Source organism: Malus domestica, chromosome 02 (assembly GCF_042453785.1).
Source record: "Malus domestica chromosome 02, GDT2T_hap1".
Classification (NCBI taxonomy): Eukaryota; Viridiplantae; Streptophyta; class Magnoliopsida; order Rosales; family Rosaceae; genus Malus; species Malus domestica.
In genome coordinates this window covers 16,819,530-16,844,662 of record NC_091662.1, presented here as the reverse complement: position 1 = coordinate 16,844,662, position 25,133 = coordinate 16,819,530, and the positions used below count along the sequence as shown (strand labels likewise).

The window sequence follows — 25,133 nt, the reverse complement described above, 5'->3', positions numbered from 1 at the left end:
AGAAGGTTCCTGGCCACCACCACAGCGGTCATATCATTCTTCATCATAGAGTCCCCAACGGTAAGAGGACCAGTAGGGGATAAGAAGGATGGGCGCCATATGTTGTCTTAAGAAGGCATGGCTGCCTCTTCACCAAAGTTCAAGTCAAAACAACGATCGGATAGGCCAAACATTCTCAGAAATGATGAAGGAGAAATAAGGTGCAATAAATCTCTTAAGTACAAAAATAAGGGGAAAATTCCTACAAGCAATAACTCTCTGAATGTATTTATTGCACACAATTGGTGCCCTTATAAAAGAAAAGGTAACAGGACCGTTGGTTCAAAAATCGAAGAGGCACCACTCTCCATACGCAACATCAGCTCCTTGGGTACCACAGTAGCTTTGCCAAAGATCTCTGACAAAGTTTAGACTTATAAATTTTGAAGGTCCAGCTACCCTACTATTACCCACAAGGGTAAAGGAACATCACCACTGCTTGATAACTAGAAAGTCCCAATGTGTGTCAACCTCCGTGCTTTGTGGCAAGGTAGACTGGCAAAAATGCCCAACCTTTACTCACATTTGAGAAAACACTCCCAACAAGATTGCTTACTCAAAAATCGAAAAGGCACCAATCTCTGAATCTCGAGAGACAGACACCCAACATGATTACGTACTCAAAAATCGAAGAGGCATCGCCCTTCAAATCTCGAGAGCCTGACTCCCAACATGATTACTTTCTCAAAAATCGAAGAGACACTGCTCTCCGAATCTCAAGAGTCAGACTCCTAACAGGATTGCTTTCTCAAAAATTGAAGAGGCACCGCTCTCTGAATCTCGAGAGCCAGACTCCCAATAGGATTACGTACTCAAAAATCGAAGAGGCATCGCCCTCCGAATCTCGGGAGCCAGACTCCCAACATGATTACTTTCTCAAAAATCGAAGAGATACTGCTCTCCGACTCTCAAGAGTCAGACTCCTAACATGATTGCTTTCTCAAAAATTGAAGAGGCACCGTTCTCTTAATCTCGAGAGCCAGATCCCCGACAGGATTGCTTGTTCGAAAATCGAAGAGGCACTGCTCTCCGAACTTCGAGAGCCAGATTTCCTTGGATAAAGCTTGTTTGCAAGCATCACACGCAACATCAACTTTCCAGATACCACAGACCATTTTTTCAAAGTGCTCTAACAAAGTTAAAACACGTGAAGCTTGTAGCTCCCACTACATTGCTATGACCAAGAAGGGTAAAGGAATAACACTACTACTTGTTGTTAGGGAGACCCCTATATATGTCGACCTCCATCCTCCACAGCCAGCCAGACCTGCAAATAAAAAAAATGCTCAACTTTTCTTCACATCCGAGAGGGTACTCTCAACAAAGTCTCTCGAAATACTCAGCTTCTTGTCCTTTCGATAATACCACTGCAAACAATCCACACCAGAGCAAGAGTATCTCATATCATCAAGGCTAAAAGCAAGAGTATCCCATATCATGCTTTTTCCCTGTCTTTTCCTTTGGCCTTGTTTTTACCTGCAAGACAAGGAGAAATAGAGCAATCAGTCAGCATTTGGAATCAAGCTTCTAGTCAGGAACTGACTACCTAGAACCCCTTGCCTAATTACTTAGCTGGCATTGCTCTCGAGTACTTATCTTCAACATCTTATGCTTCTAGAGAATATACCATATCTGCCTGAGGAACAGATAGGGCAAGTGAGAAGGATACAAAGAAGCATGTGGAGACAAGCGTAACAGAACACGTGCCGATACATCCATTACTTTGTCAACAGCAAAAGTATCCCATATCATCAGGGTCGAACGTACTCTAGATTTGATAGACTTGTTTTGAGCCTCAAATTCTTGAGTCAGCCTTATACTCTGGAGGAAACCAGAAAACCCTCCAGCCCAGTTCAAGAATAAGCCTGTGGAAAGTTACTTCTTCAAAAGTAAAAGTATCTCATATCATCTCTTCTCCATTTGCTTCTCATTATCCTTGTTGCTGTTTACGACACAAGGAGAAGGAGAACAATCAACCGGAAGCCGAAGTCGAACCTCCGATCCAGGTTGCTTACATGGAAGTCTGATTGCTTACCTTGTCTGTTACCTCCTTTGGCAAATCTCCTAGCTCGGTGACTTGGGAGACTCCTATTATAGGGTTTGTATCGCACTTGACCAAGCCCGAAACTACAAGTAAGCTTCAAGTGAAATTAATACATTACCTTGTGCATCTTCATCGGTTAAAGATACCACTCTTGGATGGAGGAAAAGTACTTCCAGAGAAGATACCACATCTACATATGAGACAGATAAGGCAAGTGAAAATGATACCACACTTCGGTACTTAGAAGTTTCGTGATTACTCAATGGCTTGGATCTTGCAAGTCCCCAACCGAGGAGCTTCCCTCACTCGGGAACTTAGGGGAGCACTGTTTGTACCATACTTGACCAATCCCGAAACTACTGAGCACCGGTCAACATTATACCGTCAAGGACCCAGAAGAGTTTCCCGCCAACCAGGAGGCTAATCATAGCGCGACACATGTTGACATCAGAAGCCAATCATAGCGCAACAAGTGTCCACATCAGAAGCCAATCACAACATGACACGTGTCAATGTCAGAATGAAACTAGAAACTCTCTTCTATAAATAAAGATCATTCTCTCACAATATTTCCTAATGTCATTTGTACTAAATCATTCACTAGTACTCACTAAAGGAGAGCTTGAACCTATGTACTTGTGTAAACCCTTCACAATTAATGAGAACTCCTCTACTCCGTAGACGTAGCCAATCTAGGTGAACCATGTACATCTTATGTTGGCTTCCCTGTCCCTATCCATTTACATACTTATCCACACTAGTGACCGGAGCAATCTAGCGAAGGTCACAAATTTAACACTTTCTGTTGTTTCAAAGTCCTCACTGATTTTGTGCATCAACATGCGCTATGTGCTTGGTGTTGTCTCCCTTGATGTATCCCTTCTTCAGATGCTCGATACATGCTACATTGTCTTCAAAGATCGTCGTAGAATAGTCGACGACTGATGTAAGACCACTAGTGCTTCGAATATGTTCCATAACTTTTCTCAGTCAAAAGCACTCATGTTGTGCTTCATGTAGGGCGAGAATCTCAACATGGTTAGACGAAGTCACAACTAGCGTTTGCTTGGTAGACCTCCAAGATATAGCGATGTCTCCAACGGCAAAGACATAACCCTTTTGAAAACGTGCTCTACTGGGTCAGATAGATATCCAGCATTTACGTAACCAACAAGGCGAGAATCAATCCGAGAGCCATAAAAGGAGATAACACTTGGAGATTCACGGGAATAGAACAAGCCCAAATCTCTTCCTCATCCTCATTTGGACAGAAGGGATCTCGTTTAGCATCTAGAGTTCGAATGCCATGGGTGTACTCAAAAGCTTCGCTTTATCCTCATTAAAACGTCGCAACACCTTTTGGGTGTAATTCGATTGATGTACTAGGATTCCATCCGAATAGTGCTCAATCTCCAGGCCGAGACAATATCAAGTTTTCCCAAGATTCTTCATCTCAAATTCCGATTTCAACTGTGTAGCAATTTTCTCAAGCTCTGCGGGAGTCCCAATGAGTTCATGTCATCGACATAAACTGCAACGATTGCAAATCCAGAATGTGACTTCTTTATGAACACGCATGGGAATAGTTCGTTGGTCACATAACCCTGACTTGTCAAATATTCACTCAGATGGTTATACCACATCCGCCAGAATTGTTTTAATCCGTAGAGTGACCTCCTCAACCTAATTGAGAGAGTGTTCCATGGTCTAAAACTATTTGAGCTAGTTAATGGAAGTCATTCTGGAACTTTCATATAAATTTTCGTATCTAGATCCCTATAGAGATACGTAGTTACCACGTCCATAAGCTGCATATTCAGTTTTTCGAAAACTACCAAACTGATTAGGTAGCAGAACGTTATAACATCCATTACGGGGGAATACATCTCTTCGTAATCAATCCCTGGGCACTGAGAGAAGCCTTGCACTACGAGGCGTGCTTTGTATCGCACTATTTCATTATTCTCATTACGCTTCCTCACGAAAACCCACTTGTAGCCAACGGGCTTCACGCGTGGTGGTGTAGGAACGATAGGTCCAAATACCTTACTTTTTGCGAGCGAATCGAGTTCGACCTGGATTTCTTGTTTCCAGTTTGACCAATCGTTTCTATATTGGCATTCATCGACGGAACGTGGTTTAATGTCATCGCTAAGTATGATGTCAGTAGCTACTAAGTACGAGAATGCATCATCGATGATCATCTCATTCTCATTCCAAACCTCATCGAATACTGTGTAGTGGACCAAAATCTCGAGATTCTTGGAAGACCGGCATGTTTCATATGAAGCATCACCGTAATCTAGAATAACCTCATGCGTTGGAACGGATGAGTGAGCGATGGTCGGATTCAAACTAGGGTCACTAGTTGGTGCCATTTTCCTCTTCTGAGGTTGTGAATCCTTTGAACCAAGGGGTCTGCCACGCTTCAGGGACAGAGCATATGATTGGCTAGCCACCAATGTACCTTACCGTGTGGAAGGTGCGGCCTCCCCATCTTCGGGGACGGTTTAGCCTTCCCAAGCAGGTTGTTGACGTACACAGGGTACATCTATCTTTGCAGGTGTGTTTACAGCAGGTATGTGTGATCTTGTCACCTTTTCTAAATCATTAAAAGCAATCGGCATGTTTTAAGCAATGGTATGAAGATCTATAATTAGACGCACCTTAGTTTCAGACTGGGTAGTGCGAGGATCTAAATGAGACATATTGGGAGTATACCATGATAATTCACGATGTTCTACGAGAACGTTAGAATGTTTATCTCCCCCTAACGACAAGAAGACTGTCTCATCAAAGTGAAAATCCGTAAAACGTGCGGTATAGAGATCTTCTGTAAAAGGTTCTAAGTATTGAACAATTAATGTCGAATCATAACCGACATAGATTCTCATTTTTCTCTGAGGACCCATTTTGGTGCGTAGCGGCGGTGCTATTGCCACATAAATAGCGCACCCAAACGCCCGTAAATGCGAGACGTCAGGCTTGTATCCAGTGACCTACTGTAACAGTGAATGTGGTTGGGTAGCGATGGGCCTCAGGCGGACCAACATAGCTGCGTGCAATATTGCATAGCCTCAGGCAGACAACAGCAATTTAGTTCTCATAACCAAAGTCTGAGCTATCAATTGAAGGCGCTTTATGAAAGCTTCTGCCATGCCGTTTTGGGTGTGAACATGGGATACAGGATGTTCCACATTAATCCTTACTGACATGCAATAATCGTCAAAAGTTTGTGACATAAACTCTCTAGCGTTATCCAATCGAATCGACTTGATCGAATAATCAGGGTGGTGAGCCCTTAGCTTAATGATTTGAGCTTGGAGTTTAGCAAATGTGGCATTGCTTGTGGACAACAAGCAAACATGTGACCATCGTGTTGATGCATCAACCAACACCATAAAATATTTAAATGGTCCACAGGTTGGTTTGATTGGTTCATAAATGTCCTCTTGAATCCTTTAAAGAAATTTAGGGGGGTTATGAATAATCTTTGTATATGAGGGTTGAGTATTCAACTTCTTTAAAGAACACAATTTGCATGATGGGAGTCCAACATAGGGATGTAACTTATGCCCGTGTGAAGATTTGAGGATACGGCGCATCATGTCACGTCCAGGATGTCCCAAACGATCATGGCAAAGCAACAAAGTGTCTGGGAACTCAGGCGTAGGGCCGGCCACACTGTGGGCTTTTATGCCGCAAATGGTTATGATGTACAACCCACTCGGCATGCGTTCCAATTTCTCGTGAATATACTTCTTGAAGGAAATCTTTTGTGAAAACATGTTCATTTGAGCAACATCATATAGCATGCAATTAACAATTAAAGGCGGAATCATGCTTGTATGCACTCAAAAACAAAACATTACCATGAAATTCAAAGCCTAGTAGATTGGTGAACCAATAATCAACTCAAAACAAAGTGAGTTGAAATTAATACCTTTGTAGATTCCTCTTTGCATAAGCAAAGGCTAATCACCCAAAGAGATAGGGGCCTTCATTCCTTGCTTCTTAGATCCATGGATTTGGATGGAAGAATAGGTTCTCCAAGTTCCCAAAATTGAGAACCTCTAAGTCTCTTCACCAAGGTTAGATTGTAGAAGAAATGAGTGACCTTGGAGTAGTAGGATTGCTAGATGTACCCTCCAAGGTGTTGGCCTCTTTAGAGAGAAAATGGAGAGACAATTCTCACCAATTTTCCCCAAAAATAAACCCATTTAATCCTTAATGAATATTTGGCTATAAAGTCATTTATATAGTCACTTCTTTAAGTGACCTAAACAACCAAAACCCTAATTCATACACTATGGCCGGCCATATTGGGATTTTTGGGCTTTTGGGCTTTAATGAATCTTTATTCATTAAATTGTCACACAACTTAAGTTAATGGGCATGACGTTCGAAGCCCATTGGGCCTTAAGGTCCAAAACTATCCCAAAGTCTTTAACGAACTTATTCGTTTGATTAATTAACATATTAATTAATCCTTGCCATAAATAAATGATTAAACCATTTAATCATTCTTACTCATTTCCGTTTAATCTCCAATCTCTACCTTTTATGGTGTGCGATCCATTAGGTTCCTTTTAGCGAGGTAGTGGGCGATTAAAACCATTTTACATCGATTGTGAATTGAAACTATTTTCAATTCTCCCTTTAGTGATTACACACGTTTAGGGCTTCCACAAACCATGAGTGACACCTAGCAGCATATCATGGTTATCCAAGCTAATCAGAAGAGGTTAGAGAACCTATTCAGTTCGAGATTACAAATGCAATACGGTCTTTCTCTAATCTAATACTCTTGACCACATTGTTTGGTTTGATAGTTTATTTTCTCATGTCTACTATCCAATGTGTGTCTTGTGCTTATATGATTACCTTGAATGTGATTCGGAACGCATTCCCTAATCTCATTCATACTCTGGCCAGAGATTCAAATCATATCAGAGAGTATTCTCCCTCAAACGGTTTGAAGGTTAGAGATCCCTTGTTGCGCATTCACTTGTCTCCATAGATAAGTGGCTTGACCCCAACGATGCCGTGGACACCCTCCTGATGGAGTGACTTTGACATAATCAAAGATCAAGGACTTAACCACAAGACAACTATGATGCCTCAGGTCAAATGACTACTTTGCATTATCCCAACCATGAGTTCTCATGTGACATGGAATATGAGAACCCTTTGTTGATCGCGTTCAGTGAACTCATTCTCTATTGAGCACCTACCGTACTTGTCTTGATGTCACACACACCAATGACTCGAGACTAATCACTCTCCCTGAGAGAAGACATAGTACGTACTGATCTTAACGGACTGTCAACGCCCAATTGGCAATCCTATGATCAGGAATGTTTAGGATGTGTCTACGAAAGAATGGTCTCATGAATCTAACTTCATTAGATTACATTCTCCCAATCACATATTCTTTGGACTTTATCGTTTAAGCATATAACATTTATATGAGACGGCTCAAACAATAATCTTTGCCCTTTATATGTAAAACTAGATTAGTTTAACATGTGAAATGTCCGTAAAGTATCATCACATGATTGGCTTTAGGGCACATTTCCAACACTTCTGGCCATATTCATACGAAGTGATACAAAGAAATTCAAAACCATGATCTTCAGTGGTTTCAAGATGATATTGATTATCTCGAATATCTCTAAAACTCAGCAATGTTCTTCCGGAACGTGGAGAATAAAGTGCCTCCTTAATGGTCAGAATTGTACCATTAGACAACATGATACGTGCATTTTCGTATCCTTCAATCAAGTTGGATGAGCCTGAGAGAGTTGTTAAATGAGCTTTCTTGGGTATGAAGTTAGTAAAATAGTGTCGTTCATGCAAGATGGTGTGTGTGGTTACACTATCTACAAGATAACTAACTTCCCCACTAGACATACCTAGAAATAAATTGATTGAATTGGTCATATGTATAAATATAAGTCCATTCATTCAATTAAGCAATTCAAGAAATAATATCCATTCAAATAACAATCCATAATTCAAAACAAACCAAAACCAAACAAATTATTCCAAATACTTAGAAAAATTGTTCAAAATTAAACCATAAACCTAGCAAAATAGGGGGGTAGGGCCGGCCACTCCTAGTGGGTTCGGCCACTAGGGGTAAACGTCCTAAATACATGTCTATTTTATTCATCCATAGGTGCTAACGCCTCCTTGAAATCCGATTCTCCATTGATGTAGTTGCATCTTCTAGATGATCCACATGTGCAAAGTTAGACTCACAACGAGAATGATACTTGGCAATAGCCTCAAGGGAAGCTCGGCATATGCGTGACCAATGATCCCTTGATCCACAGTGATAGCACATGCCCAGTTCAATAGAAGTAGCCTAAACGGGAGCTTTGCCCTTGTTCTTGAAGTTTGGGACCTTAAGGGTGAGTGGTGGACACTGCGGGGTCACATTTCTTCCCTTAGGTGCGGCACTCTGTTGACCTTGGGCCCATGGTTGGGCTTGAAGCCCATTGCCACTGCCACGATGGTTCTTTCGTCGTTTATGGTTACTAGAATAGGTCGTATGTGTTTCAGGCGCGGCGTTCGAGCCAGTGGGTTGAGCTTGATGATTTTTCATCAAAAGCTGGTTCTGGTTTTTAGCAAAAAGTAAAACAGAGATCAAATCCGAAAACTTGATAAATTTTTATACTCTATATTGTTGCTGTAGGATAATATTGGTGGCATGGAAGGTCGAATACTTATTGTCCAGGAGATCTGATTCGGTTAGTTCCACTTTGCAGAATTTCAACAGAGAACGGATTCTACAAACTTCATAGTTGTATTCATTCACGGACTTAAAGTCCTGGAAGCGAAGATGCTGCCAGTCGTGTCTTGCTTTAGGCAAGTATATGTCTTTCTGGTGATTGAAACGGTCGGCCAGAGTAAGCCAGAGGGTGCGTAGGTCCTCCTCAGCGAGATACTCAGTTTGCAGTGCATCATGAATGTGTTTTCAGATGAAGATCATTGCAGTAGCCTTCTGAGCTTCGTCAATAGGTTTGTCAGATGAAGAAAATATTTGCAGTACGATAGAGTTTCACGTCTTGAACCCACTTCAGATATTTTCTTCCAAAGACTTCTAGAGCAGAGAAATCGAGCTTGTTCAAGTTCAACATGTCCCTAAAATGGAAAGAGAAAACGCGATTAGTCATTTGGTAAGCCATAGACATATAGCGTAGAACATATAGGTTTTATAGATGTAGTGGTTTAATTTATGCATGAAAACTGCAAGTTTCATGTGGGATGTTTTGAATGATAACTTCGGGTTTCAAAGGCACTAAATTTGAAACTACAGGTTCAATTTAGTTTTATGAACAATTAGTTCATAATAAGAGGTTTCTGCAAGAAACACAGAATGCAATATACTAAGTGTAATGGATTTGAGGTTCTTTGGGAACTCAAGTGTGAAAGCTTCGTTACTACGAAAGTATTTGACGGTTCAAAGTATAAAAATAAATTATTGAATCGTTAATGTCCAAAAGTGATCTTCAGGTCAATAATTTTGGATTCATTATCAGATTAATGGATTGCAGATCACTTTTAATTAATTCAATAAATTGGGCCATACGGGGTCGATTGTAGAAGCTAAATAATATTATTGGATCAAAAATATAGCCCCAAAACAATTTTGGGCTTGGTGCCGTGGGTTAAGAGGCACAGGTTTGGGTGCCTTAAGCATAAGGCAAGGCCTAAAGGTCCTTGGATGGTGGCTATAGGCCACGGTTAAGGGAGGGAAACCCCAGCCGCAGCTGGGTTTCGAAGTTGGACTGAGGGAGGGCATAGGATAAGGCCCAACAAGTGCTGGCCTTATGGGTGATGCACAGGGAAAAAAAAACCCAGCCCGTGGGCTAGCATGTGCATACGGGACAAGGACCCAACAAGCAAGGCTTGTCGTGGGTTTGGTCTGGATCCATGAAGACTACAGGCCTTCTTAGAGATAGAACTAAGGTTGCAGGCCTATTCCAATCAATCAGGCCGAAGGCCTGGGGGTCCAAGTAGGTGCAGTAAAGCCTAGAGGGCTGCTCCCGATGTTGTGCCGTACCATGCCCTAGTGTCCCTTTATTTTTTCAAATCCCTTAGGGTTGAGGAAAAACCCTAAATATGCTTCTAATTTATTTTGTATAATTTAACTCACAAATTCCACATAACAATTTAATTGTGTGATGCATGAAACAAATATATATATATATATAGACAAATATATGAACATATACAATATATATATCGAAAGGAAAATATAAACATAGAGGGGTTCATGCATCATGGGGAATGTTTTCATGCTTCGTGGACATTTCAAATATCTTCTTTTATTTTAAGCGTACCTGATTAGCAGAAAACGAATAAACCTTTGAATTGGTGGATGATAGCCTCCTCCAACGATGCGTCAATTCCTTAGTTCGGCAAGAGCGTGCTGATAACATGTTGTAGGCCTATTTGATTGAACGATCTAGGGTTTAGAGAGAGAGGGGGCCGACCATTATTAGAAAGAAGAGAGATTAATTTAATTGTGAGGTCTGTTTGATTCACCCCATTGTGCCTTTATTTATAGTAGTAGGAAGGGTAAAACCTTTCCCTTTAGGATTACAACATTTAATAGGTAATCTAATCCTAATAGGAATATAAGATACATTCCTAGATTCTCTAGGATTTACACAATCACATTCCTATTCTAAATATGACTGCAACAAATTCATAATTTTCTCTTTTTTTTTTATAATTAAACATCGTTATAGGTACATTCATCATATATTTCTGTATTTTAATTTTTTAAGTCCTTATACCATTTCAATAATTAAAATAATAGTTTATGGACAATATTTTTAACTGTTACCAATTAAGGTAATATAATATTTGCTAAGCATTCTTGGGTTACGTAACTCCTTTTGAAATAAATAAATGGGTAATTTAGATTATTAATAGATAATTTAGATTATGTAGATTATTAATTATTGATGGTTAATTGAGCCAACTAAGCCAACTATCGTTGGCATAAGAAAAAGAAATGTACTAATAGATAATTTAAATTATTAATTATTGATGGTTAACTTTGGGTATCTTATGGGACACACAGCATCACATTAGGTAGGGAGTTACGTACACCAAAGTTTAAACCGGGTAGGAAAAATGTTCCCCACACAAAAGCCTTCCCCAGTTCCCCTTCCTTATCAAATTTTACATATATAAAATAAATGGGTAAATGGTTACCCGTTTATAACTGCGGTTAATAACCATAAATAGTCATTTAAATTTCACAGGTAAACAGTTATACCCATAACCATTTATTTATCTAAACGGTTACCCATAATCGTAACCGTGAAGAGTACATAACCGCGGTTATTTTTCCCATCCCACACCACATGCAAAAGAGCAATATAATAATTTTTACTAAATAAAGTTATTAGTTATGTTATAAATTGTTAATCTCAATTATTGTTTAAAAGGGAGCTCCGGTTGAGAGAGATTAGAGGGATAACCTTGTATACCCATTCATTAATATAATATAATCAGAATCACTTAATTCTTATGTCTTCCCACAACGGTCATTGCTACAACGACCTCTTCTTCTCTTCTTTTTTCTTTTCTGTTTTTTCGACAAAAAAAACAACACAACGGTCATTGTAGTAAAAATTACAAAAAATTTGAAACCATTTAATCACTCAATTAAAATGGTTATTATTTTAGTTGTGGATGCAAATTTTCTCCTCTTCGATCTTGGTCGATTTTGCACCTACAAAACAACTAGCACCTTAGGTTAAGGCCAAGAGCCTCACGCGCCCACGATGAATGGGGGGGCTTTGGCCGAAGAACCTCCGATGCCAAAGTTAGAATTTTAGAGAGAAATAGTGTTTAGAATATTTGGGATTTTTTGTAAGAGAATTGGAACTAGTGTTTTGTGAAAATGGGACCCAATTTATAGGAGAGGAAATGGTGATTTATTTTGGGAGGTTATGGAGATAATGGGCTAGTTATTTTGGGGAGTTATGGAAATAATTGGCTAGTTAATTAGCAAATAGTAATAACCTAATTAACTAGCTATTTGAATGTCATAAAAAAGGGGGAGAAAATGGCAGCAACAAACAGAAAATAAAGGGCATGGCCGGCCCTAGTGGGTTTTTGGTTATAATTTGGAGGTTTAGTTGATAATTAAGGGATTGATTAGGTAATTAATCCCTTAATTAATCAATTTTAGGAAATATGAAAGGAATAAGTATATTATTTAGCTAATTGATTAGCTAAATAATGAAATGGGAAATATATGAATAAATTAGGTTTTAAGTTGATACCTATTTTGGGCACTTTTGACTTGGTTGAAGGATAATTGTCTGCTGATTGCACGTAGAAATCCCAGTATACCTCAAGGGTAGTTTTGTCTTTTTATGTCAAAAATCTACGTGTCGCCTTGTGATTATTTTTGGCTCCACATTAGTGTTTTTGCAACGACTACGTGTCTTAGTGGTTTTCAATTTGACTAATTTTTTTCATGATTTTGAATGAAATTATTCTGATCATTGAGTCAAAACACTAAGCTAGTCTCGCAAGGTGTCCCAAAACAAGGTTATTTGAACATTTCTTAATTGGGGAGACTCTTCACAAGGGGTAGTTCATATTAAAGATAGGATAACATAATATGTTATATATTGAATACAGCAATATTATATGCATTAAGGAGTGGAGATTTGGGTTATGCCACACAATGGATCAATTACAATAATTTGGTCTCACAAACTCAATTCACAAGACTTGGACCTAAAACATCTCACTCATAAGCGAAGAAAATTATCACTAGACCGTGGTAACAAAGGACATATTGTGGAGCAAAAAATAATCACAAGTCAACACGTGGATTTTTGGTAAAAGGACAAAGTTACCCCTGAGACACACCGGTTTTCCTACGCGCGAGCAATGGACAATCATTCTTTAATCAAACCAAGAATGTCCAAAAAGGTAACCAATTCCAAATTATCTCATCCATCCTCATCTTAGGTAATTACTTCATAACCTACAAATTATTCCATATAAATGGAGATTAATTGGCTAATTAATGGATTAATTCCTAATTAATCCATTAATCACCAATTAAATCACCCATTTTCACACAAAAAACCTCTAAGGGCCGGCCACCTCCATTCCCTATGTATATGACCCTATTTTTTCTAAGAAAGGAGGTCCACACTCTTGCAAAACTCCAAAAACTCTCTAAGCACTTTTCTCTCTAAATTCTAACTTAGGCATCAGAGGTTCTTCGGCCAAAGCCCCCCTTCATCGTGGGCGTGTGAGGCTTTTGGCCCTAACCAAAGGTGTTAATTGTTTTGTAGGTGCAATTTTGTCCAAGATCAAGGAGGAAAAAATTTGCATCCACAAATTGGTGCTTTCATTGAGAGTTGAGTCCCACACTCGTAGAAGACTCTCGCATCCAAGGTTTTCTATTTTTTTGTCCATTTGTAGATTTTTCATACGTTCTTATTATTTTTATTTGCAAAATGTCACGTCCCGATCCCCACATACGTCCAAGATCGACACGTGACGTTACCAAATGCCTGTATCACTCACATACCCCGCCTCCGAGATATGGACAATGAACAACTCAAGATTCGAATTTCATGATAATTTTTCTTATAATTTATGGTTGCATCTAATCTTCTCATTAGACTGCCTACGTACCCTCAAAAGGGATCAAGCCATTGGTAGTTCACCAATCGTCAACTCTACTCTTTCCGTAAAATACTTCTAACAGAAAAATCATAATGCACCATATTACACATCAACCTTACGTCAAACAACAATTATCATCTTTCATACACGCATGTAACCCATTCTCACACAGATACTTTCGAATTCCTCCATCATATAAATCACTATGTTTCACATAATACCGCAAATCATAGTATGTAACATATCAAATAACCAACGAAGCACAATGTTATTCTCAAGTCACATTAATCAATTACTCTAATCATAATAATCTCAATCATACCCAACGTCATTCCACAATCACATCAATTAATTAATCATGAATCAAAGATACGTGATCTTAGCATTTAATTGTTTAATCAATGAATGCAGTAACATATCATTTTACAAATTTAACCAAGGAACTCTAACAACTCTGAATGAGTCACCCAGACATCCAACGGTTCGTTTGAAACAAATCACAATAGCTTATAATCATAATCTCATACAACACCATGAAAAGTAGGGCTAGAGCAACACAATTATGCCGAAGCCTACATCTCTGAAGCTGAAAACAAATCCAAGGGACCAAGACAAGACACCAAAGGGATTCCGGACCACTCAACGAAATCTAGACTAGGATACGATTCCGAACCATCACTCAATGGAATCTCGAAGTACCATGCATATATAATCGAACCACTCAATGAGATACAAGTTGGATACGATTCTAAACCATCACTCAACGGAATCCGAACCAGGATACGATTCTGGAACATCACTCAACGGAATCCAAACAAGCATATGATTCCCCCATCAAATGTACCAAGTATAACTAATCCTCCTCACTTATAGAATGCATATGGTCCCCCAACACGGATATACCAAGCAGGACCATCAATGTACAAGTACTACATGGTGCAGTAAATTCAACACCTCAACTTATCCACATCTCAACCCCTATGAGTTACAACGTAATCATCTACACCATCAACTTCTCAAGGTCACCATTAATATGCCACCCAAGCATATAAGTGCTACAATACACTTCTAATAGGATTCTAGGATCACATTATCATAAAAATAATCATACACATGAATCACATTACTAAAAAGATAATTTAACTCACATATGTCACAACCATCATCAGTACTATGCCAAATCATGTTTAATAATCATAGGCCTTTGGCTAAATATATAAAAATCACATTTCAATAGAAATCACATTTATAAAACCAATTCATCTTCACAAAGGATACTAACATAGGAAATTAAGGTAATAACCATATCACATATATTCAAGTCACTCTCTAACCAATGTAGGCCCACTAGACTTCACTTAGTCCCCCGTAGTACTAATTTTAGTAATTAGGACGTTTCGAGACATTGGATTTCGGTCAAAGGTAGGGTCCACAATTCAATCCTGAAGATCCACACATTGGATTTCGGATCCGTAACTTTCCAAAGTCTACATTATGCTCAAATAAAAACATACTAAAATCTCAACATGATTCGATGGTCGGATCTCCGCCAATTTCAAAATTCAAGTGGCAGTCGACATTTAATTTTACCAACTTAGAAATCCAATTAGGGAAGATCTGTACGTCGAATTATCAATCCGTAAGTTTCTATGGTCCAAAAATATTATGTTCTATCACACATTAAGGTTTGGTGACGATCCAACGGTCGGATCGTCGAATCATATTTTGACCTAACCACGTATCGTAATGAAATTAGGTTCAAACAATTAAACCATATCATAAGGATATCAATTATGAAATTAGAGCATCTAATTGAACTTAAAAGGACATCATCGGCCCACTGGCCAAGCCGCTGCGGGTGGCGGTCGGCCGCCCCGACTTGCCAGAAAATTCAACTATTTTTAAAAATTACCAAAAATTACAGAAATGGATATCTCAAAGAGTAGAGCAAACTTTATACCTGTGGCCAAGTCCAATTTGGCCGGGAAACACCTCAATTTCACTCAAACCCGCCAAAACCCTAGAAAATGGTGTGCTTTGATTCGGCTTCCAATCGAACTCTGACGCCTCCAACACTGCTTGGGCTTTGTTCCTAGGGTTGAGGGAAGTCTTTTGGTGGTGGTCATGGATGCTGAAACTTGTCGGAGCCATCGGGAAAAGGGTTAAAGCCGCCGAAACACCTGTGGGTTTGTGGCTTCAAACTGGAAAATGGGAAAGAAATTGGGAAATCTAACACTACCACGATGTAGGGCTCATCAAGGGCATTCCATGGACACCAAGATCACCCAAAACGGAGTTCGTATGAAAGAGATATGGCCAGGTCAAAAATGGTGGTTCGTGAGTCAAAAATGACCCATTTCGGGTCTCTCATTTCCCCTCTTTCCCCTTCTCTTGATTGGGCAGCTCCTAACCTGGGGCTGGGTTCGGTTTATAACGGTTCGGTTTTTTGCCAAAACCGAAACCGAACCGAAATTTCGGTTCGGTTCGGTTCGGTTCGTTTTTTTTTCGGTTTTTTTTCGGTTCGGTTTTTTTCGGTTTCGGTTTTTTCCGGTTTGGGTTTCGGTTTTTTCGGTTTTTTTTTTTTTTTTCTCAAAAACTATCAACCTCCCAGTTCTCATATATCAGCGAAGTGAGAGCCTCAAAATCCTGAATATATTCAAGCATTTCAACTACTTATGATCAAGCAGATCAAATTCAAAATTTCAAAACTTAAGCAAATATAGAAACATGTATTCTTCAAGGAAATGTACAGGATTCGAAATTCTAAAACTTTGCAAAATCATGAAATAATTCAACAAATTAACTGATGCAGATCGAAACAAAAAAAAAAGCAAATGAGTTCGTCTAAATGCCATAATCGGACTCCAATATCGCATGCCCAGTGCCCACATTCAAATTCATAGTCAAGTCCACAATAGATCTAGAAAAATACAAAACATATTCAGAGAAAAATACAAACTTTTCCACCTTAAATTACATAAATTTCAAATGGGTAACCATAAAATTAAAACCCCATAAACTGAAAAATAAATAAAACCCACAACCTTTGCTGCAGCGACATCGCAGTGATTGTCGCAAGCTCTTACAATTCCTCTTTTCATCGGGTCTCGAAAGGGGCGAGGGAAAATCATTGTTTGGAAGAAAGAATCCGCGAGGAGGACAAGAGAACACTGGAGAGAGAGTGATATGGAGGAAGAGAGGAAGGAGAGGGAGAGAGAGAGAGAGAGAGAGAGAAAGACTGAGGAAGCAAGGCAGAAAGGAAGCAGCAGCGGGGAGAGAGAGCGAGTGTTTGAGTCTCAAACTTTGAGATCTGAAAATGAAATGGGAGTGGGACACTGAGACGGCTAGGGTTTTAAGCTTAAGAAATTTTATAAAGCATTCAATATAAGAAACCTATAAATAATATACTGGTATAATTATAACAACATAAAGCTTACTGTCAAGTTGGCTTGCAGCACTTAAACCCAACCTGCAGGTTAGGGGTTCAAACCCTGACGACAACAGGTTTTTTAGTATTTATATATATATATTTTTTTTCGGTTCGGTTTTTTTCGACCTCTATTCGGTTTGGTTTTCGGTTTTTTTTCGGTTTTCGGTTATTTGAACCCACCCCTATCCTAACCTTTTAAAAATCTGATTGGTTCTCTTTCCCACAAAGTGGGAGTCTAAATAATTTTGAAAATCTATAGTATCACAACTTCAAACGCCTGTAACTAAACCGTTATAACTCTGACTTGCAAACGGCTTTCGCCTATACTCTCGTGGCTTCGAGACCTATTCGAAAATGTTACTTATGACCTCAAAAAGTCAACAAATTTTAAATAATTATTTTCCAAACTTCACTCTTCGTAACTAGTTTAATTAAAATCTAAATCCAAACAATTTAAAATAAATTCTCGAGAAATAATATAAAATCTCAATAGTACAAATACGTAGATTATAACAGTGAAATTCGGGAACGGGATTTCACACAAAAATTCTTTGATAAAATGTAAAAGAGATGTACAATAGCTAGAAATTTAGAAAATTCAACAAATGAAAATTTTAACATTCAAAAGATAGGACCACGGTGATCCATGAGGCTAAATGTGACAATAGGTGGAGCGGCACCACCACCACGAGTTTCCACCATGGGAACCACTGCGGTGGCTACCACGGTAGCCACCTGCGGCAAGGTCCATGGTGTCACCACCACGGCCCGAGTCATGCCATCCAAGGCGGCTCACGATACTAAGGCCAAGGCCCAAGCCATGTCACTCCACACCCAACGCAAGCCCAATGCATTGCCAAGCCGAGCCCAATCGCGTGGCCCAAACTGCTCCCACGACATTCTAAGCAGCCTAGATCGGCCCAAGTTTCTCCACCATTCTGACCAACCATCTAGCCGGGGGCATTTTCACCATGTTTCTCCATGGATTTGACATTTCCTAATTCAAATCTCACACCCGGAGCTTACCACACTTCCACTGCTCAAGGAGACATATTTTTTCCAAGCTCTTCTAATCCAAATGGTGAACAACACTTGTCTCGACAAGTCATAAAGTTGACAAGCACCCTTGCACAATAGACAACCTTAGTGAATCAACTCTTGCAACGCAACAGGATCCATCGCGCCCCGGACGAGGTGTCCCGAAGAAAGACAAGGGCAGACGAACCTCTCCACCAGTGTCCCAGCAAACAGCCACTTGACCAGTCACGAACCGAACGTTCTAATGGAATACACTCTCGACTGGACCCCCGAGATAGTGTATACTCTCGTCATAGCTCATGGAGGAGCGTGCATTCTCAATTAGGCCCACAGACAAACATAGACTCACGGTTGGGGCCACACTCCGATAATCAACATGAGCAACCTTCTAGGCAAAGTGTTCATTCGCGATAAGGCCCGCAAGGAGCATCATCCACCTCACATCAGAGTAAGCAGCACAGTGGACGAAGATAAGCAATCACTCAATCCGGCTCAAGTTTAACCAGCAGCTTATGAGTTACTCGCTCTCCTACTAGAAACATGCCACATCGACCGCAACCGCGACATAGACGAGCCGAACACATAGAAGAGCAACCTAAACCAGCAGGTCATAACCGGGGGCAGCCGAGGGCTCTGCCACCCCCAACAAAGGCAAATTCAGGAAGAAGTAGAAATACTCCTGACTGAGCGATTACCCGATTTCCAGCCCAACAAAGTTATTTACAACGCGCTTTGATGAGACATGACCAACATAAGTTAATCATTTTTCAATGACAAGATCGAGTAGACGGGACTACCCCACATAGATTGCCGAATATAAAGACTTCTTTTATTCTGACAAACGCAGCAGCTCAGCCTAATGGCACGCTGGGGGCAGACAAGTACTAGAAGGACACCAGCCCGACTACCAAGAACTGGGGGCAGACTTTGTTCTCAACACTCAAGACAAAAGAGTAAACTAATCCCCTGACACCTATCTGGGTAAACTCTCCAATGTGAAAGGATAAACTAATTGCTCTCTAGTGCGAAAGGGTAAACTAATTCCCCGACACCCATCTGTGTTTGCTCTCCAGTACGAGAGGATAAACTAATTGCTCTCCAGTGTGAGAAGGTAAACTAATTTTTCGACGCCTATCTGGGTTTACTCTTCAACTGAAGGGGGCAAACTGCCAATGAATTTCCTCACAACTATTCATTTTGATGTGATTAGTTAACAAATTTCATATTCCATATATCTTTATCATGTTGCAATGCAGGCCACACAGTCCAAAGATCAAATACTCGAATACCAGCTAAGAAGCAAATGGTCAAGGGGCAGCAACCACTTCACACTCAATAGTTTGCTCATCCGACACTTCATCTTCGGCAGTTCCGGTCTTGGCATCTCCATCTTCAATTGCTCCATTTACAATAGCTGAGAAATCAAACTCAAGCAGTTTCCCCATTATTTGCAAGTAGCACAAACGAGGCAGCCCAAACTGTGGCTCATGCCATGCCATTTCCTCGACCTATAACAAGCTAGCCCTTGGTTCTAGTCAAGCCGAGAAGCATAAGCCATGGCCTTTGCCACACCACATTCTCAGTCCATGCCGAGCTGACTCCTGGCCCCTGTTAACCGACGTGTCATACCACCTCTACGACTGCCCCGCGACAGCACTACCCAAGAAGAAAACAAGGAAAATTATCTTTTTCTTACATTGGTGCGGTGTGGAGAAGACAAAGAAATCAACAAAAGACGGTTCTTTGCATGGACAAGCGAAGAAGAATGCTAGGGGAGGGGAACAAATATCCTCTAGCTTTCTCTTTTTCTTGTAGGGATAAATAATTGCCCTCCGAAGTTGATTTAATCCCCTACTTAAGATAGGCTTAAATAGGCTTTGGAGGCGATTTATTTCCCTTTTCTAAAAGAATCTAATTCCTAGTCCAAGTGAGAATCTACATCAAAGTTGGAGATTTCTACACCTGCTCCCCTCTCTTGCGAGCAGCTCAGCAGGTGTGGGGGCATTTGTGGAGCAAAAAATAATCAAGAAAATTATAGAGGTGACGCATGGACTTTTGGGTAAGAAGGATAAAGCTACCCGCAATGCACACTGGGATTCCCACGCTCAATCAGGAAGAGTCAAGGGTGATCAAAATGGTATTTATTTAAATCTCTCTAATCAGTCTTCATCAAATTCTTATTCAAAAGGTAACTCTCAAAATCCTATTTAATTTGGGATTAATTACCATGTTAATTGCAAGATATTATTTCACATAATATATTGCAATTATTCTTCAATTATCACCATATACAGCTGGCCACTCCTCACCCTAAAGGCCAACCACTCCCCTATAAATAGCCCTATTATCCTACTAAAAATCTAAGCCATTTCCTACCTACAAACTCCTAAACACATTCTTTTCAGAATTCTAACTTTGGCATTGGAGATTTTTTGGCCAAAGCCCCCCTTCCCCCCTCCCCCCAATTCATCATAGGCGCATGAGGCTTTTGACCTTACTCTTAGGTGTTATTATTTTGTAGGTGCATTTCGTCAAAGGAGAAGATGGTGGGAATTTGCTTCCACATGATGCATGGGTTCTTCATGTTGCAGTGGGCATAAATGTTGGTGGGACAAGCGAGTTTAGTGCAACCTCATTAGGGTGGGTTGTTGCTCTTACACCCTCCAAAACACATTGACCGGTGAGATCATGGTATGTTGACCTAAAAGCATGTTATTAATGATTAGCCTAACTTGTAGTGACATGTTTGGTACAATATCCAAGTGGATAAGACTATTTCCAAAGGAGATGTCAAATTCTAAGTGGAATGTCATGTAATTAAATTTAAAGGTAGGAGCAAGTTCCAACCGATATGTTAATCCTATGTGGATGAGTTTTCATATATCAAATTTGACATATGAGAAAATGTGATGTCAAATAATTTTTAATTATTTTATTGTATGAATCCTATTAATACACCAATTATAAATCTTGAAATTTTATTTTAATTGATTTCTTTTTAAAATGGGTCCTACAAATATCATTTATAACAAAAAAACATAATAGTTGGAAAAAGAAAAAATCTGACATTGTCACGTCAGCCATCAAATTAACATTTGACATTTCTCTTTTGAGATCTCCATTGGAGATGCTCGCTTTTCACTCACCCATGCGTTTTGAGTTCGAAACTCCTCACTCTCCTAAATTATGTAATAGTTTCGGATCCTCCACTCTTCCCTTAATAAATAATAAATTAAAAAAATGAAATCATTTACAATCTCACTTACACCCCAAGTATATGATCTATTTGGATAATACAAATCACTTACATCATCACAGCAAAAAAACCATTTTTGCTATGATTCACAATAAAAAAAGGGTAAATTACACTTTCATACCTCAGGTTTGGGGTCTATTTCAATTCCTTACAACATCTTTAAAACATTTCACTTTCATACCTTAAGTACTATTTTATTTCAAAATAATACCTCCGTTACATTTTCCATTCATTAATCTGTTAAATGCTAACGTAGCTGCCACATATATGTCATATGGCTGCCAAATGTCTGCCATGTGACAAATAAAATATTTTTTAATTTTTTTTTTCAAAACTTGAATTTTCTCAACAAAAAAAAAATTTGAAACCCACATCTGCAAGAAGAAGAAGAAGAAGAAGAAGAAGAAGAACGAAAAAATTGTCTCCCCCCCCAAGCGACCCACATATGCAGGAAAAAGAAGAAGAACAGCGACCTACATATGCAGGAAGAAGAAGAAGAAGAAGAAGAAGAATAAGAAGAGGGAGGAAGAAAGAAGAAGAAAAAAAATTGTCTCTCCCCCCCTAGGGACCCACATATGTAGGAGGAGGAAGAAGAAGAAGGAGAGGGAGAAAGAAAGAAAAAAAAATTGTCCCCCCTAGTGACCCACATATGCAAGAAGAAGAAGAAGAATAAAAAAAAAAAAAATTGTCCACCCCCCCAGCGACCCACAGCGACCCACATATGCAGGAAGAAGAAGAAGAATAAAAAAAATAAAAAAATTGTCCACCCCCCCCCCAGCGACCCACATATGCAGGAAGAAGAAGAAGAAGAAGAAGAGGGAAGATGAAAGAAAAAAAAAAATTGTCCCACCCCCCCCCCCAAGTGAACCACATATGCAGGAAGAAGAAGAAGAAGAAGAAGAAGAGGGAGGAAGAAAGAAAGAAAAAATTGTCCCCCCCCAACGACCCACATATGCAGGAAGAAGAAGCCCCCTTCCCCCACCCCTCTTCGCCCACCTAGAGACCCTCCTCCAGTCCCCCCTCCTGACGACCCTTCTCCTGCCCCGGTCCCCCCTCCCCCGCCCGGCGACCCTTTTCCCGTCCCCGCTACCCCCGCCTGGCGACCCTTTTCCCGTCCTCCTCCTTCTTCTTCTTCTTCTTCTTCTTCTTCTTCTTCTTGCAGATGTGGGTTTCATTTTTTTATTTTTTTTGAAAAAATTCAGGTTTTTTTTTAAAAATTAAAAATTATTTTATTTGCCACATGGCAAACATTTTGCAGCCACATGGCATATATGTGGCAGCCACGTCAGCATTTAACGGATCAATGGATGGAAAATGTAACGGAGGTATTATTTTGAAATAAAATAGTACTTAAGGTATGAAAGTGAAATGTTTTAAAGATGTTGTAAGGAATTGAAATAAACCTCAAACCTGAGGTATGAAAGTGTAATTTACCCTAAAAAAATTCCATTAAAATGATAAAATATTATATTATTTATACAGATTTTTGAAAAATCAATTTAAGAAACAAATTCTTCCATATTTTTCTCTACTGCATAGCATGTGCAGGATAACTAATCATTTTTACAACAAATCCTCATACATAACCTTCGTTTTCAAGCAAACGTTTTTAACTACTCAAACTAAGGGTAGGTAAACGGGTACAGGAACCGGGGGTAGGGGCAGGTACAGGCCAGTTCCTAATTTAAAAAAAGAGAAACGGGGCAATGAGGGGCTTTGAGATTTTAGGTTCGGGCCAGTTCCAAAAGTATAGAAAAATAGGTACCCGGACAACATGTTTGCAAAAATACCCCCATGTTGGGTACTGGCTCCCAGGCCTACTTCCTTTTGTTCCCCGTGATAGTTATGAGTCTTACTCTTGAACACTCCACACACACACACACCCCACTTCCTAATGTTTCCCCCTCCCCCAATCTCTCGAACCTTCTCCCTTATTCCTCTTCTTTGTTTCTTCTTCCCCCATCTCTGCAACTCTCCTTCCCGGAGCACAGACACACCACACCCACACCCCATCGAGAAATGATATGCTGCCGCCGCCCTCCTCCCCCACCAACTACTCCGTCTCTTCCTCCGATCTCGACACCAAGGTAACTCATTTCCCTCATTTCTTCCAATTTCGTCAATTTCTTAATTTTGATTTACAAAATTTGTGAAAAGTTGTGAAATTTTGAATCGCAGATCTAGCTTCTGGCACTCCTTCTCCGAGATGAAGATGGTCTTCAACCGAATCTCCCCGTTTGAGTCGTCCAGCTGACCCAAAAAATGTGGCTTCTATAATTTTGGTGGAGGTGCCAGAACTCACCTTTGTAATTATTGTTGGAAAAGGAGCAGTTGACGAGGACGATGATCGGAATGCTGGTGGGGATGGGGTCGACATCGGACACGTTGTTGGCGGAGGCGATTTGGGTGGGGAGGGAGTTGAGGAGGTAGGCGATGGAGGAGGGAGAGTTGTAGAAAGGAGGGAGGGACCAGAAGGTGAGGATCCGTAGGAACCGGCCCGTTTCAAAAGGGCTGGGTTAGGTCCGGATCTTATTTTGAAAAATCCAAAACCCGCCCTACCTCGTGTTATTTACAAGGGTCAATCCGGTTCCTTCAATTTTGGGCCCGGCCCGTGCCCACCCCTAAATCAAACTACAAATTCTTTGGAGTATAAATTGTTAGTTCACTAAATGGTATACAACCAATTCCAAATACCATGCACTAATTTATCCCCTTTTATTGACAATATTACCTCTATTTTCTAATGTCAATATTGGCATTAAAAAAATTTCTATGTATCTCGATATCTTTCTTATACAAAAAGATGATCGTTTTTTTGGACTTAGATAAATTAATTTCAACTATCCATGCATGACCATGATCTTGTCCTATAGTGTGAAGACCGTTTACTGTCCGATATGAAAATCACCATTCAACATGTTGTTATGTGAAAAGAAAAAGAGTAGTGATTTTAACACACTAGTTTTTACTTTTTACATATTCTATGTTAATTTAACTTGTTGAGTTTATCTTATTTGTTTAATCTTAATGATTACAAAACAAACAAAAAAAAGTATCCATAAGGTAAGAAATAGTGTGTAAAATGCATTTTTCAGAAGAAGCGAAAAAAGGCATGAATTTGGCCAGATGCAAAAATATAGATAAATGAAAACGGCAAAGTATTCGCAAGAGGCATGTTATTCGCAGACTCGTCATCTCATAATAGGTGGAAGGTTTCATCTTTTAGTCACATCTCATTTCTTAAAGTGTCGATGTCAATATCAAAATCCAGATACTCATCTCTAATGGAGTTAGCAAATGAATAGTTAAATTTCTTTTGGCAAGCCACATAATCCAGATACACAAATGAGTAGTCAATTGACCATGTAAACTCTGTCCACTCCTCCAAAGTAGGCAACATTGTTTACTTCTACATGCGTATGCAAAACTGGACCCACATATCCATTTATAATAAAATATTTTGCCTACTCATCCCAAGTACACACGCAGGCAAAATTGGACCCTACATATTTACAATATAGTATTTCTTGTGAGGGAAAGAAGACACATAAAAGTTATGGTAAATGAAACAAAACTATTAAAGCTATACATCAACCCACAATTTCATATTTCATCTTTTAAAAATTATAATGTCATACATTATC

At 39.6% G+C, this 25,133-nt stretch overlaps 1 long non-coding RNA gene across 1 annotated transcript; it reads right to left on the bottom strand.

The window, feature by feature from the left end:
• Window positions 1–16,604: 16,604 nt before the first annotated feature.
• Window positions 16,605–17,081, bottom strand: LOC139193317 (uncharacterized). The gene is made up of 2 exons (XR_011577690.1): window positions 16,810–17,081; window positions 16,605–16,685 (listed from the first exon to the last, which is right to left on the bottom strand). It is a non-coding gene; the product is annotated as an uncharacterized lncRNA (long non-coding RNA).
• Window positions 17,082–25,133: the final 8,052 nt, after the last annotated feature.